This window comes from Lepisma saccharinum, chromosome 21 (assembly GCF_977018435.1).
Source record: "Lepisma saccharinum chromosome 21, izLepSacc3.1, whole genome shotgun sequence".
Lineage (NCBI taxonomy): Eukaryota > Metazoa > Arthropoda > Insecta > Zygentoma > Lepismatidae > Lepisma > Lepisma saccharinum.
The window spans coordinates 18,575,935-18,586,718 of NC_139249.1; positions in this window are offsets into that span (position 1 = coordinate 18,575,935).

The following is a 10,784-nucleotide window of genomic DNA, read 5'->3' on the forward strand; positions in this document are numbered from 1 at the left end:
TACCGTATTTAAATTCATCCATAAAAAAGGTTCCTGTACCGTACTTAAAGTCTTCCGGAAAAAAGGTTCCTGGACTGAATTGAAATACTTTATAGATAAAAAGGTTTTCTTTACGGTCCTGAACCCATTTACGCTTGCTGATTTTCTCTCCTGGACCGGAATTGATTTTATTGACAATTCATGGTCCTTTAACAACCCTACTTTTATCACCATGTTTTGACAACTAACGTTCAACTGTTTGTAAAATCAAACACGACGTTGACCCAAATCGCAATTTATATATCTTTACCTTCTCGCAGGTACAGTCAACGAATTTAGTAGTTTTTATGCAAATTCATACAGCGCGATTGTGATGCACTCATTATAACGTTTTGTAAAAGTTATTAGGCGAATTTTCACTTTCACTAAGAAGAATTATAGAGTTATCACACGAAATAATAGAAAACCCTACTTAAAAACAATCCAATAATGTCAGTCGAATTGCACCTGGAACGAAACTGCTGCATAAAGAAGTAAATTGTGGCTCTACTAAGCGAGGCGAGCGTACGAAAGATATCCACCAAACAAGTTCCTTTTGCGCTGCAGACCCGGTGGTAATATGGACCACACCCAGCAGCTGCGTGGGGTTAATTTCGTGCTAAATGTGCTGCCCAATTCGACGCTTCCTGGTCGATGTGTTTACTCATCCCGTCCTGGATGATTCTGGTTGGCTCTGGGGGCGCGTTCACAAAGTAAGAGCCTGTGTGCACAAGCCTCCGCGTAAAAACGCTAGGAACATCGATCACCAAGTTGTCAAAAGCAATTTTTAAGCCCCACGCGTTTAAACATGCATACTTTAATAGGTTCACAGACACAGCTATCCGTTCTGTACATTTTCCTGACTCTGATGAAAGCACAGGACTATTTTTATGTGTACTAATTAGATGGACGACAAAGTAAAGTAGGTCGGCGAACTAATATTCGATTTTTAATGTTGATATTTTCGAATCTCTGTTTAGACTATATTTGTGGAGCGTTTGAAACTAAACTGACAGTAATTTTAGAGCATTGTTGAAGTGAAACGGTGTTAATTATCTTTTAAATATAGTGCGTAGCTCAAAGCGGAAACTGGGACAAATTTGTTAACGTTTTGGCTCCTATAGCGGTCGTAAATACAGTGCTTTTACGTTGAAGTTCCTGGACAAACGGGCTTTGGTTGCATTTCAATCAAATTTGTCGATATTTTCCAAGATGGCAAATGCAAAAATCTGTTTTACTCATCATGAGATGACCTGAATTTCTACTCAAATTTGCCTCGACTACATTCACGTAGAATAATAAGGGAAAATTCTAGCAAGTTCAAGGCTTTACTCTAGCTGAAAGTGTCTCATAAGAACTTTCTGCTATAATACGTGATTTCGGAAGGTGATAGAGATCGAAATGGGGCAAAGTCACGAATATTAATAACCATGATTATTGTATCAGCATTAGAGGTTTAAAGCTGAAATTGATATACTAGATACTTTCAACAGCTGATCTGGTATTGCTTCCGAGTACAATGGGATGCGTAAGTTCTTTTTAGCCAATGAGAGCTTCAATAGACAAAATGCTAAACAGAGACTTGATAACCTCTGAACCAGAGGAAATGCAAGGGAAAAATTAACGAAAATGGTGGTGGACAAATTGCCGAGCAACCTTGTGCATCCTCATCCAACTGTACAATCCGTCAAATTCTTTCATGAGGGTAGAAATATTTTTTACTACCTTTTCGGCACTTCAAATTTTCTGATGTTTCCAAATCTCTGCCTAGTCTACATTTACGTTTTAAAAAAAAAAAAAAAAAAAAGTCTCGCAAATTTAGGCATTACTTAAGCGTTTATTTGGTAATTGATTGTTTCACGATTTAAATAATCATGGAAATGTTAACGTAATAGCTAAAGTTCTGTGGGTGCGGATCTCTATTTGTTTTTAAGATAAAAGTAATCCTTGTGTGAAAAGTATAATTATGCACCTATAAAATTGCTATCAGACTCTGGCAACACTGTCGTGAGAGTATCAGAACACTAAAAGTGACAGTAAGGAAATAAAGCATGTTTTGAGAATCATAATTGAACTCAAAACTTACATGTTGTGAAGGAGCCAGCGTCCCAAATCCTTGTTTAGCTTCATAATAATGCGACGTTTAAATCCGTAAGCCAGATACATTGCGAAAATTTAACAGCCCTCTCCCCAGGCTAGAAGTAACATCATTTGCTGGTAGATGGTGTTGGTGGCCAGTGTTGTAAAACACCAGTCTTATCCTTTAATCCCTGGATCCTGTAGCTGGATTACACGTGACACTGGGTGAGAAGAAGAAAAGCTTTCGGAAAGTGAGCCTTGTATTCCAGCATGCGTTATTTTTAGAATTGTTTTGCCTGGAAAGTTCTTTACTGGGGAAAACAACGGAGAAGTTTTTCATTAAGAGGAGAGATGGCGCCACTCACTAAAGGATAAAATTAATGACCGTAATTGAGCTTAGTACGGGGATTTGATTCAGGTCTCTGCCTTCCAAACGACTTCAATTTCTCTTAGTTCAGAGCAGGATGGGGAATGCTGCTTTCCACGAGTTGGAAAGATTAGACAATCGTTGTGACCCTTAATCCTCCTAGAGGGAAAAGAGAAGGAATGATAATCGAGTTTCACACAAAGCCATCTTTAACATGAGCAATTTTCAATATCAGAGCCGTCTTCTGAATTTTTTTTCGAGTTGTGCCTGAATACGTTAGTTTTAATAACTTACATGCTATTCTTGCGTGAAAATAACACTTCAAAAAATAAGTTTCAGCAAATGAAAGTGTATACTAATGAAATTTCAGACAAGGGAAGGTGCTCCCACTTATTTGGGTGGAATGAAGAGCTAAACTTTTTTTTGGCCTAAGTAGTGGCAATATGTCTGGAGATTATGAATCTCACTATTATATTACAGCTGTAACTTCATGACACATGAATACTAGAGTGTGGTGCTAAAGTATCACCGGTTATCCATTGGCTTGTTCATACACTTTATAATGTTGAATAAATGAAACAAAAATTAAACCAAGCAGTTGGCAACCTTCAAATATAAGGGTTGTTAGTTCTTTCTACTTTAAAGATGTTGCATTTTGATTAACAAGTGTAAAACGTCCGTACGCATAGATTCTAACAGTGTTTCATTAACAACAATAATAAATTCGATAGTACACAATTTATCATTTTAGGATAGGGGTAAGTTTTGGACTATGAATTCACATACAATAGAAGTTGGAATTATACAAGTACTAAAAAATCTTCAAACTTCTTCGTATATGCCCTTGAAAATGTTAAGACAAATATCACGCACAAAATTGTCTAGAAAGAAAAGATTAACAATGCATAGAAACAGAGTAAAGAAAGTTATCCCTTACAACTTCACCAATGCAGAATATACATTCTTTCTTTAACCAAAATAACAATTCAATTTAACAAATAATGTTACAATAGAAGTCACAATATATATGTTATTCTTGTTTATATTTTATTGTAGCCAATATCAGAAATTTGTGAACATAATAATAATTAGTAACATAAATACTGTTATTAATTGAACAACAGTTTGCCTCCCGTCTCGAACAAATTTAACTGCTGCGTGAACAAATATTTACATGTACAGTTTCGACTTTGCTCGCAAAAAATGTTAATTTGCTTATTAATAGCTGTTCGTAGTTCTATCATCATAACAATTCAGATTATTATACCCGTGTTCTATCCTTCTACTGTCATTATCATAATGAATTGTCATTTTGTTTTCAATATCAGGAATGGTTATTCAAAGCATATTCACAAAATAAGTTCATTTCAATACAATTTTGATATGTTGTGTCGCTGGGATCCTAACCATAAGATAAGTGAATCACAAAATGTCCATAAGCTCAGTGTTCATACATTGCTTATGAGAAAATCTCTCTCGTTAAATTTATATATGTCGCAATACTTTGTAATAATCTGTTTTCCGAAGTTCAATTTATGTGCTTAGATGAAAGATTAACAATGACTTCCATCAAAGTTGTGACAGTCAGATTTACCGTCATTATTATTATTATCATTATTATTCATGTATGTAGCGGTAAAAAGACGTGTTGATTCAAAGTGTTGAGTGTTTTAAATTGTAAGATTACATATTTGATTTTTGCCAAGCCGACGGGAGGAACGAGACGTTCGCGTGTGTTAAGGGTGAGCACCTGAAGGGTCACGCTATGCGTCTAAAGCTTAGGAAATTCGACCGTAATGACAAACATTTAAATATCTCGGTTTCCAACGGTCAGATTCATGTGAAACTTATACCAGCGCAGCGGCATGTGTGCAAGGACGGATGTGTGGAGTTTCGTCACGATCAAGCGACAATTACGGACGCCAGATCAAATCGGTTCTAATTGATCAGTTTGTGGACAGCGATTGCAATTGAGCTATGGGCGACAGCCAGGCGGAAGCTTAATCCGCACAAGTAAACTTCGGACACGGTCCGTCCTAGTTTGGAGACAATAGAGCGTGGTGGAATAACCTCTCCGGAAGCGTCACCCCAACGTGCGCCTAGCGTCCTTTTTCAAAATCCAAATAAAACGAAGGACATGGTTTTTCGATACACAGTCTTACCGCGATCCTTGTAGCGAGAGCAGCTCCGTGCTACCTCTCCATATACAGTTTTGCCGCGATTCTTGGAACGAGAGCACCTTCGTGCTACCTTTCGTGTACAGTGGACTTTGTTGTGTTGTGCGAACACCAGTGTGTGTGATAGGCAGTAAGTCTACACGAGTGCGCCTACCTCAACCGCTGGGGGAAGTTGAAGCGAAACCGTGTTTCCGTGATTACCTTACGCCATTTATAATTTTTGAGAAACGAGGAACACCGGAAACTATGGCGGGCTAGAGGAAGAAGAGAGATGAGGGCGTTACGTCGATTCGCCCGATGTCAGACGAGACTACGCCGATGATGCCTACCCGCCACGGAGAGAGAGAGAGAAAGATGAGCCACGCCGACGATGCCTACCCGCCACGGAGAGAGAGAGAGGGACGACGAGCCACGCCGACGACGCCTACCAGCCGCGACAGAGAGACGAAGAGAGAGATGTTGACGCCCAGACGACGCCGACGACGCCTACCAGCCGCGACAGAGAGATGTAGAGAGAGATGTTGACGCCCCGACGACGCCGACGACGCCTACAACGACCGCTCAGATGCGACGTCCGAACCGCGCCATACCACGGAGATCCACCGATCCCGAGAGGAAGAGGAGCCGGGGAACTAGGTGTTTGAACCCTTTTCGCATCTTCATCGTCGCGACTAAGGAATCCTTTCGCGTGGATACTATGTGTTTTCAATCCCCCATAAAGACGCCAGGATGCACCCCGGAAGCTGAGAGATGGTAAAGTATTCATCTGTGTGAACCTTAACACGTGACGGCCCGATTGATTTAGAGAACGCCCTTGAAATTCGTCGACATTTTGAAAACGCCCACTCAACTCGAACTTCATACCAAACTCCCGTCGCGCTTGTCATTTGTAATCTATTCGTCTCAGGTCAATTTTTCTTATTCCTTGTGATATTTTTTTTTATGATCTTAAATTCATTGTTGTTTGTGCTCCTTTGTATTTGTTTAAAGTGCGTACTATTAGAGTAAAGCGCCGCCCGCTTAATTGCATATTCTACTTGAGGTTTGTTCATTTTTATGTGTCAGCGCTGTGTCGCTGCTAGCTATGTCAGGTCGCATATGTGATTATTTGTTAAAGTATTTGCCTGGTAATATGAATTGCTCGTCGCGGCGAAGTGTTTAAGTCCCGCCTGCTAGAGAGTATATGTTTGCGCCACTCAACGGAGGTTACTTGTTATGTTTGGAACCACGTGAGGTCCTGTAAAAGGAAAACGTCCGCCCACGTGAATGTAATTGCCGTTGAGACGCCTTTGTTTATACTGGTCAAGTAATGTATTATCACCGCGCCGACTAGTTTCTTTTCTAAAAACAAAAGGGGAACTTAAGTAAGGGCTGGCTAGGATTTAAGTAGCACTGGAGCAAAAATCACAAATGACCTGATTAGACAAAAAGTATGATAAAAATTAATTGAGAATACAATAATTAGGGCTTGTCGTCATAAAACTTGTACATGTCATGTATAATTTCTTGTGTCGATGACCCCATGAGGATTGAATCTCAGAGAGAATGTGAGAGTGCAAGTGTGGGGACCTGTAATAATTCCATTTTTGTTGGTTATGAATAGAATATACTTTTTATTTTCATGTTAATTTTGGGCTATATCATTTTCGTATGCATGTCGCTACCCGTGATTTTCAGGTATGCAGCTAGCCGCTTCCCGGCTACAGGTAAAGAGGTGGTAATTTGAAAGTACATATGTCTTTGTTTTTATTCGATATGGCTTATTACTATGCACTGTTGGTCACCGGTTCCTACACTCGAACTTAACCTGGACCGTAACGCTATTTCGCTTGTCCGAGGGAGATTTTGCCGCCTCTGTCTAGGTAGTGGTAGCATTTGTTTTCCCGGGCAAGGGAGGGCGTAACATACAAAGTGAAGATGAGACAGGCTACAAACTACCAGGCTTACTCTGCCATGAGATGTAAAAAATATTTTTGAAACTGTTTTCAATCTACCCTTCATTAAGACAAGCACTCAAAGATGTCTTCACAATGCCTACGGTACTCGAGTTCTAACAAGCAATTCAACAATAGATGAACTGGCGTAACTTGGGAATGGGGCACCCCCGAAAATTTCAGGTGTATTAAAATTTATAAGGTAAAGTTACTTTTGTTAACCTTCAGGAACATGAAGTTCACATTGTTCTCCTCAAAGTTGGGGCCATATTACGCTGCTTAGCGTTTTCCATTGCATCTGTGGGCTAGTTCGGTGCCAACTGTTCATAATGTGTTTTCTGTCTGAGACGGGAATTATGCCCTTCTCCGTCTTACTGTACAGTCAACGTCAAAGATAATAGTAGGCAAATTGCCCATTGTTTTTTTTTATTATTATTATTCTACATTCTGTGTTGTTGTAAGGAATGAATTTTGTTCATGCGAATCAGATGATGTCCTCAGCTTATTGACGTTTTTATTTCAATCAATGACCATCACATTGTTGAAAACAGACTAAATGAAAATGGTGATGGACAATTCGCATCACCTGTGCAGTTGGGTGTACTCTTAGAGTATAGAGGGAATAGAGAGAGTCCAAGCGTGTTTTCTGGGCGAGGAGAATGAAGCTGTGAAGGGAAGGGGGTGAGGTAAAACCGCCGTCTTGGGATGTGCCACAGTTACAGCTGATACAGTGGTGGAAGTAGGAATTTGAGCGTGGAATGTTCGTTTATAGTGCATACTATCTGTACATTTAAGTGACACTGCGAGTAGATAATAAATAAGAAGTTATGCCTCTGTGTGCAGCTTTCGGATGCAACAATAGAAGTGGCAAGAAATTTAAAAAAAAGAAGAAGAAGAAGGAATTGAGAGGTCCCCAGATAAACATGCTTTCATCATATTGATGTTTATTATACATGCATTTCTGTTGTGATTTTTATTAGTGGTATTATTAATAACGGTATGTATAAAAATTTTAATTCAAAATTGTGACATATCGGAATAGCAAAAATCGTTCGCAAGTTTCCTAAAAATAACTATTGCAAATGTTCATACGTGTTGAGAACATTGTGGAATGTAAATTAATTGAACGAACAAAGAGACTTCAATCATGGAAAAAAAGAAACGTGTCGAATGGAAACCAACCATCAGAAATAAATGAGACCTTCCGAACCGAAGCGACATGCCAAGCTGCACGTGTCGCTCGGACTGGCCCGTTTTCTTTATACGGTCCATCGTGTCGCCTCGGTTTGTTGGTGGCGCATGCACGGTATTTTATTATTATTATTATTATTATTATTATTTCTTCTGACTGAAGGTGCCCGTGTAGCTTGTCGGGTCAAATAATGAAGTTTTCAGATCGAATGTACACGCGACTCATGTCGCGTCGGAATGAGCCAGCCAACGTTTACACCTGCCTTAGCGGCAAGACAGACCGCACAAGGCTGCATTGGTGAAATCCTCAAAGCTGCACGTATAGCTTGTTGTTTCGGTATAAAATCTCTCTATTCAGACCGAAGCGACAAACAACACGTGCCGCTTGGAAGAGAGCCCTCAGGAATCAATGCAACTTTTCGAACCGAAGCTACACTGCAAGCTCCATGTGTCACTCAGACTGGTCCGTTTTCCCAATAGCGTTTAGCGTGTCGCCTCGGTCTGTTTGTAGCGCATGCGCGGTGAATGTTTGCTTTAAGGGAGATATTACGTGACACGCGGCATGTGTAGTTTAAGGATTTCACCAATCGAAGGCAGGCTAGTGCGACCTTTCGCACCTCGGTGTGAAACGTTGCTGTTTATTGGCTCGTTCCCAAACAGCATGTGTCGCGCGATCCCCTGAGAATTCACACCGGAGTGGCAAGTGACAAGCGACATGGGCCCCTTCAGTCTACTGGAGAAACCACACCAAAGCGACAGGCGACACGTGTCGCTTGAGAATTTCACCGACCGAACGTAGGCTTTTGCAGCCTGTCATGTCGCTACGGTGTGAAACGTTGCTGTTGATTGGCTCGTTCCCAAGCGGCATGTGTCGACTGTCGCTTCGATGTGAATTCTCCTCAAAGCAAAATATTCACCGCAGATGCTCGAACAACACACCGAAGCGACACTATGTATGAATGGTAAAACGACCCAGTCCGAGTGACACGCGAGCCACAGACAACACGTGCAGTTTGTCGTGTCGCTTCGGTTCGAAATTGAACAGAAATGAATGCATTTTCTTATTGCACTCATTTCTGACAGTCGGTTGCCAAGAGGCACGTGTCGCTTATCGCCTGTCGCTCGGTCTGAATGTTTCCATTGAATGAACGGGCTCCTGTCTTTTGTCGCCTATCGTGTGTAGCTTATCGCCTGATGTTTCCGTCCGAAACTACCTATAATCTCGGCTTAGGCTACTTATTGAGGTGGCGTAAATTGTGTTATTAAATCTTGTTATACATTTGTACATAGCTCATATTTTTATATAATAATGATTGTGATACATTTACGAGTGTAGGAGTTATAATGCAACTCCTAATTTGATTCTATTGTTATTTCATTAAACTCTTTCTGGTGTACTAACGAGATGTAATAGAGCAGTACATATTGAAAATTAACACCCCCAAGCACAAAAAAGGTCTAGTTTGTTTCTGTCAAAATTAGTTATTAAGAACTTCGTGTTATTGTTTCTGATGATTTAACCATAAACAAGCATAACAAGCAGCCGGGTGGCACATCCCAACATGGCGGCCGCCGCAAGCTATTCTGGCTTCAGCTGACGTCACACACGCTCTCTCTATCCCTTCTATACTCTAAGGGTGTACCAGTCTCACCATGGTAGTAAGGTTGAAAATCGAGGGTGTCTCCTCCAGAGTTGCAACACAAAGCAATTTGTCAGTGTGAGAGAACACTGATGACAAAGAATAATGATTAGGTTAGAGAAGCAATGTAGCGTTCATTCCACACAGGATGTAAGAGAAAAATTAATGAAAATAGTCATGGACAATTTGCACGGTAGTACTAATGGATCTCACTTACTAGTACGCCGTACTTTTACAGTTTCAATAGTGTAGATAGTACCTATGGGCTGTCGGAGGGGGTTCCTGCCCCCTGGAAATCGAAAGTCAGCCTAACATTATGTATTTCACACATACCACTTCATTTCAAATCACACCCGTACAGTGGTATCCACTTGTATTGCTCGGCAAATTGTCCATGACTATTTTCATGAATGTTTCTCTAACATTCTATGTGTTTTTAAGCGATGGATTTTTATGTATGCTGGTGCAGAAGTTGTCAATAGCTTGTTTTGAGTTTTCTTTTAATTCTTGAAGCTCTTATTTGGTCAAATAAAGTGCACGAACATGGTGATGGACAATACTCATGTATCCCACTGTACAACACACAATGTCTCATTTATATTTCTTGGATGTTACAATGCCTCAGTTACATTACATTTCTGTAATGTATTTCTCTCATGTGTGCTGTATGGATAGTAATTTGTGTTACTTATCGTAAAGGAATGATACAAGTAAGACTGTCAAACGAGAACTGTAATTTGAAACTGAATCAGTGTTTTGGCGGAAAAGTCTTGTAAGCCCCCTCTCAATCCGGAATTCCTTGTTTGCCCACCCTGGATAATCCTGTGGTCCACCCTTCCTAGCACTCGACAACTCCCACAAGCTGTAAATGGACATTTTGATCTACCAATCTATGTGATCGACGCTCTACGTATGGGATGGACAAGCATTGCTCTGCAAATTAATTATCTGACTTCTTTCTCATGCATCCTACGTTTTTTAAGGAATAGAATTTAACAATTTGCTTGGTAATACTGTACATGTGCATCCCACTCTACAATACGAACTTTGATGTTCTGTAAAGCAATGGTACTGGCACTTTTGATGAGAATGACGTGTTTTTTTCTACCATGTATCTTGATGTAGAATATTCGTGCCATTTCAGTTTAATTGTGCTGTTTTTTTCGTTGCTTTAAACAGGAAATGGTAAGAAAGTGCAGTCGAATAGAAAACTATTGCTGTTGTCAAACTAGCCCAAACCACCAGCTTTGTTTTTGCATCCAACCACCAGATGTACGAATCAAGCAAGCAAACAGGTTTCCCCTCTATCTCCAATTCCACTTTTCGGTAATGCATTTTCTGTTTGTTTCCAACTCGTGCACCTGCTTCCGCGCTTCGG